The sequence below is a fragment of the Nuphar pumila genome, chromosome 1 (genome assembly GCF_984573655.1).
Source record: "Nuphar pumila chromosome 1, dmNupPumi1.hap1.1, whole genome shotgun sequence".
Taxonomy (NCBI): domain Eukaryota; kingdom Viridiplantae; phylum Streptophyta; class Magnoliopsida; order Nymphaeales; family Nymphaeaceae; genus Nuphar; species Nuphar pumila.
In genome coordinates, this window is record NC_143249.1 from 15,240,214 (window position 1) to 15,246,678 (window position 6,465).

A 6,465-nucleotide genomic window follows, 5' to 3' on the forward strand; every position below is an offset into this window, starting at 1 on the left:
ATAGCACTACCTTCAAAGTAGAAACCTTAAAATTGAAATATTTAAAATATTTTGAAACCTAATAACAGCTAAATATAAATTTGCCATACCTCAAGCAACTATATGTAAATTACCCAAGAATCAAACTATATTATAAAGTGTCATCTATATCAAATATGAATAATGCTGGCGGCTATGTCACAAGGATACGGGTACGATCCGTCAAGTGATGCGGGTTTCATTCCAACTTTCAAAATTGTTTATGGAAAATAGGACATGACATAAAATTCTTTAACCTTTTAACCAATAAAACGAATTTTTAATATTTTAATATTTAATTAATATTTTTTATTATTTAAATTTTTATTTGAAATTATGAAAATAATGACCGCATGTGTCAGTGACAGTGGCCCCTTTGACATGAGGCCAAAACGGCGTGTCCCTACGACATCTCTTGGTAGGTTGCAGTAGTAGGACCAATTCTTCATTTGTTACTATGGATCGCACTGGTGAAATCATGTACAGTAATAATATGCTGGCACCTTTATAGCAGCATCTGCATGACGGCAACCGTACTATTAATCACGCAGAGATAAGGAAGGTGGGGGCCCACTTACATCTCTTCTCCAACATGTTCATGGATCCGTCCCTTTGGATGCAGGGAGCCCCAAGATCCACGGATGAGACTCATCATCTTGATGAGCGGTGATCAAGCCTCTCTGACTGACGCATAGCCATTCATTTGGTTCAGGATCCAAAAACCAGGTCTTGTGATTATGAACTCTATCCAGCGTGCACTGGATCAGATCTGTTCCCAACGATATGGATATTCAGCATGACATTGCCTAGAGCTGTGAACGGGTCAGGTTTGCATGGGGTATCTGACCCAACCTGAACCCGAATTTCCGGGTATGGGTATGACAAAATGCCAACCCGAATGATATTCAGGTCGACCGGAGCAATATACGGGCTGGGTTTGGATCATGATTTTTTGCTGGGTACCAACCCAACTCGACTTTTTTCCTGGGTACCCAACCTTACCCGAGTATTTTATGTATATATCTTTAATAACTTTTTTTTTTAAATTATGTAGGTCCGGGTTTTGGATACCATTTTTATGACTCACAAAACCTGAACTTGAACCCAAAATTTTGTTATTTGGGTGGATTCAGATATACCCTAATAGGTCGGGTATCCGACCTCTTAAAAGCCCTAACATTTATCATACTGGAATTGGATCATCCACACTTTTAAAATTTATACCGAACAACGAAGGAAAGCGTATTCCAAATCACTGCACCAAGAATTGTCAGTGAGTTTTCTTTTTTTTTTTAATTCAAAGGCCATGTAACTCTTGATAATACCATGACACAAAGGAGGGATCGGGTGCATCTGTTTCCAAAATAAAAAAATGCTGCCTCATTTTATGTAATGACACCTGTCCCATTTAGACTGTGGGACCCACAAATTTTGACCGTTCTTGGGCTGATTTGAACAGGTATCACGGCACGAGAAGGGTTTGTTCGTTTTTGTGTGCTCTCACGTTGCACCTGATCTGCGGTCTCATGACATACTCAAAACCATACTTATTTCCAACTTACCGTGAATAAATCCTCATTTTTTGTTTTTTTTTTATTTGTGTATCATATCAACATTTTAATTAGATTTTCTAAAAAGTTTAAAATCTTGTGAGTAAAATTAGAAAAAAAAAATTATAGCACTGCCTTGACCAACATCTACTCTCCAAAAGAAGCACGATATTATCACACTGGATCACGTACATTACATTAAAAAAAAGAGAACAGAGCAAGGGGTTTAGTGCATTGGAGGTGGCCTTAGACACTAGACGGATGGTAAGAGTTTCATTCTCATTCTCATGAGTGTCAAACCCCTTACATTAATAAAGACAAGGGATAAACCTTTGCCCAGCGATTCTCAGGAGAAAAGGGTGTACCATGGGTTTGCACCATAAGAAAAGTAATAGTAACTATAGAAGGCTTAGCCAACTTAGCTCCTAAATGTGGTTTTCTGTCCTTCAGGAGAAAAAATAAAATAAAAATAAAACAAAAGCATGAGAGAAAAAGAGAGAGAGGTTACTGTATATGTAAAAAAAACATGACATTGCTACACTGAATCATGTACACTTCCACTAGCACCTGTTCAACACCCACTCTAAAAAAACAGTGATATCATCATGCTGGATCATGTACACTATATAAAAACAAAGAAAAAAAAAGAGAGTATAGTGATAGACAGCCAAATCCAGCAGAATCACTCCAAGAAAAGCCAGGAGCCGACTACTTTTTTTTCCACGCATTAAAGGCCTTTCCGTGAATAACTCCAAAATCCAAGGGCATTTCCTCCACCATCCTAACTCAAAAACGCCACCAGTACGCCCACTTTCCTTCCTAACCTATACCTCTCTCCACTCTTGCCCTCCACTGCTCTCTCTCTCTTTCTCTCTCTCTCTGCAACTCCCTTCCTCCCTCCTCTCCTCTCCACCACCACCACCAACAACAACAACGACAATGCAGCTCATACCGGCGGTGGTGCTGCTGCTGGTCCTCGTGGCGGCGGGTCCGCTCTCCGCCGACGCCCACAACATCACTAAGATCCTCGCCCAGTTCCCCAGTTTCTCCACCTTTAACCACTATCTGACCATCACCCACCTGGCGGCCGAGATCAACCGCCACACCACCATCACCGTCTTCGCCGTCGACAACTCCGCCATGTCCGACCTCCTCTCTAAGGACCTCCCCATCGCCTCCATCAAGAACCAGCTCAGCCTCCACGTTGGCCTCGACTACTTCGGCGCCAAGAAGCTCCACCAGATCACCAACGGCACCGCACTCTGTGCCACCCTCTTCCAGGCCACAGGCTCCGCCCCGGGGACCTCTGGCTTCATCAACATCACCGACCTCACCGGCGGCAAGGTCGGCTTCGGCGCCGTCGACAACGGCGTCCTCGATGCCACCTTCGTCAAGTCCCTCAAGGAGATCCCCTACAACATCTCCGTCATCCAGATCAGCAGCATCCTCACCTCCCCCGTGGCGGAAGCCCCCGCCCCTTCCCCGGCGGAGCTCAACCTCACCGCCATTATGTCCAAGCAAGGCTGCAAGGACTTCGCCGACCTCCTCACAGCCACCGGCGCCATCAAGACCTACATGGACAACGTGGTAGGCGGCCTCACCGTCTTTTGCCCCACCGACGGCGTGGTCACCAAGTTCATGCCCACCTACAAGAACCTCACTAAGGAGAAGAAGTCCAACCTGCTGCTCTACCACGCGGTGCCGCTTTACGAGCCGATAGACTCGCTCAAGTCCAACAACGGGCCCATGAACACGCTCGCCACCAACGGCGCCAGCAACTACGCCTTCACCGTGCAGAACGAGGGGGAGACCGTGACGCTCAGGACGAAGGTGGTGACGGCCAGCATCACGGGTACGCTCTACGACGAGCAGCCCGTGGTGCTCTTCACAGTCGACAAGGTCCTCGAGCCGCCGGAGATGTTCAAGCTTGCGCCGTCCCCAGCTCCGGAGCCGTCCGCGGAGTCGCCTGCGCTTTCCGCCAATAGCTCCTCATCTCCACCGGCCCCCGCGGGACCGGAGGAGGCCCCCGCCGACAAGGCCACCGCGGATAGCTCCGACGGCGTCAGGGTGGTGCTCGCCGCCGGGAGCATTACACCGGCCCTTCTCCTGTTGGTGGTGGCTTTACTTGCCTGATCTTTGGGTCTTTCTCTTTTCTTTTTTTTTCTTTTTTTTTTGTATTATTTTGAAAATAATTCCCCTGGTTTTAGGGGCTGTGATTTTGGTATTTATTGTTGGTTTGTCGTGAATGAGGAGTTGGGAGAAGGTGTGGTGGCTGCCTTTCTTGTGTTTTTTTTTATTTTAAATTTTTACTGGGGGTTATTTAGTTGATTGAATGATCTTCTTTTTCGGTTTTTCACTTTTGCTTTTTTACTGCAACGGAGTGGGAATTCACGTGGGGTGGCTGTGTTGTCTTGTTGATAAATGGAAAATAGGCAGTTAAAGTGGGAAATAGCGGTCAAAGATCTAACTGCTCTGACTTCGAGAAAATCTCTCTCCCCTTCGCTCTCGATATATATATAACTGAAATACGTAGACCAGTAATATATGAAAACTAGTACGAGAAGAGATTTTCATAGGTTTTTTTTACAAATCTAACCCTGCAGATGAGTTGGGCGCCGTCCATCTGCTAGGAATAGACTGTTGGATCATGTTTCTTGGATGAAAAAATGTAAATTTTGAATGCTTGAATATTTACTAAAAATTTTAGCAGTTGATTTTCAAGCCTTAAGATTATTTTTCACTATAATAGGATGCATCTCTATTGAATTTGTACAGTAAAATTAAAAAAATATGAAAATCTTAATGCATACTAGTTTACATGTTGCAGTTACTCTCCCTAATATATATATATATATATATATATAATGTGTTCCGGGTACTTTCACCGAATAAAAGCTTCAACTTTTCAAAAAAAATCAGAATTTTTTGTTGATCAGTCTTACATATATGACCTACAATCATTATTTAGTGAAAAATAAGTTTTGGATCATGTGAATACAACATATATGAAGGTTTTTTATGATTTTCAAAATCAACGGTTCACAATGTATCAAAATTTTATGACTTAAAAAATCTTGTTTTTATGTTTAAAAAATATGATCCAAAGCATGATCCCTATCAAATAAACTGTGTTAATTACATCTATAAGGTCTGATTGAAAAGATGCAACCTACAACTATGATTTCTAGTAGGTGGCAGTATGCTCTTGATTTACTTATATCTATTATCCAAAAGAAAAAACTGACCTTTGAATGGTGTTTAACAGGCTTAATTTAATGTTTTATGTGTCAAATTCGACTGGAATGGTTATACTAAGGGGATAAATAATGCTAAATACATCCCATTAGATTTCACATTTGGTAGTTAAATTCATGCAAACTTTTGGAATGTACCGTCATACGGTCTCATGGTTCTGAACCCCATGTATATATCTTTCAGAAAATTGGGAATGGGGTGACTCTCTCTCTGTCTCCGGTGGTACTACCAATAATTAGTGGCTGATAAAATTAGTAGAATTCTAACCCCCACTCGGTTATACTGAGTCCTAAAATAAGGCTTTCTCAGTTTTAGACTTCGGTTGGACAGAGACGTCATCAGGTCAGGCCCACGAGTCCTACAGATGCGTATGGCGCCCACCATGGTTGGGTTGCTTATGCTCCAGATGGGCCCCACAAGAACTTTCAGAGCCGTTGATGCATCAGCCGTTATAGCATCTCTCATGAACAGATGAGGGAAAGGCTTTAGCCATGGTGGTTGGTAAAGTGGATGAACGGCATAAAAAAGAAACCCTGACTAGAGTGGGGCTAAAGCTGACCTGATCCGCACATTCTTTCTTGGACTGGTCATTCAAATCTAGATGCAGTGCAACTTTGCATCCCAAGCTTCTTATGCTTTATTTTGTAAAGCAAATAGGATCAGCCTGAGAGTGGATGGGGTGCTTGTCAGGTCTGTGGTAAGTCGGTATCATTTCCGGACTGTGCGACGATGTATGAGATCATGCATCTAAAAGCCCGATACACGAAAACATTCTGTCACAATATATTTTATGCAAGAAGTTGCCATTTTTGCAGTTGAATCTTCAGGGTTGGGTTTTTGCACTGTTGTCTGCATCCAGACTGACCAGGAACATACGGCCAAGACAATGCAAACAAGACCTGTTGCACCACTGGCGATCACCAACTTAGGGAACTAAATCGTTCCTGGCATTTTGAAAAACCCCTTATAGACTGTTTGGGAGCCGATGTTGAGAGGTAGATGGGAAGGCCATGAGACAGGTAAGCGAAGATGAGAGTGGATTTCACATCTTTGCAAGGATGTAATTGGGATCTGAAGATGGGAAGGGATCTGGGCTGGATAAACCCCTTCCCATCTCTCCCATCCAAACCCGAGACACCAGCAGAGATTTCAGAAACCCTCATCTCCACACCGAACAATGGTTCCCAAACAGAGCCTTAAAGCCTTAAAGAATTTAGATCTCTCTCTCTCTCTCTCTCTCTCTCTCTCTCTCTCTCTCCACACCTATTTAGTAAACAAAATAGAGGGTCAGGTAGTAGATAAGCTTGCACCTGTGAGTTTCTATTGGAATAGTACCAAATATTTACCTGAATAAGATAAATACATGTATGATATTATGCTGTTTGGGTGTGGTTTAGTGTTATAAATCCTTGACTGTCTCTCTACAAATGAGTTTGAGCTCGTTGGTTCAAGGTTAGGCTCCAAGGAACATGCATTGACCTATATCATTTGTAGTTAGGGTTTACCGTCCTAGCAAATGGACGTTTGAAGCCATTACTGTGAACCAAGGAAATCAGATAATCCAAAGGCTAATGCTGAAAATACCTTGTAGAAGTAGACAATCATTTTCTCATGTTTCCAAGGGTCTTTCATGTTAATTTTT

At 42.9% G+C, this 6,465-nt stretch overlaps 1 pseudogene across 1 annotated transcript; it reads left to right on the plus strand.

Moving 5' to 3' along the window:
- The first annotated feature begins 2,395 nt into the window (after window positions 1-2,395).
- Window positions 2,396-3,990, plus strand: LOC149848093 (fasciclin-like arabinogalactan protein 2 pseudogene; annotated as a pseudogene). Its single transcript, XR_016432593.1, has one exon. The product of XR_016432593.1 is annotated as a fasciclin-like arabinogalactan protein 2 pseudogene (transcript).
- Window positions 3,991-6,465: the final 2,475 nt, after the last annotated feature.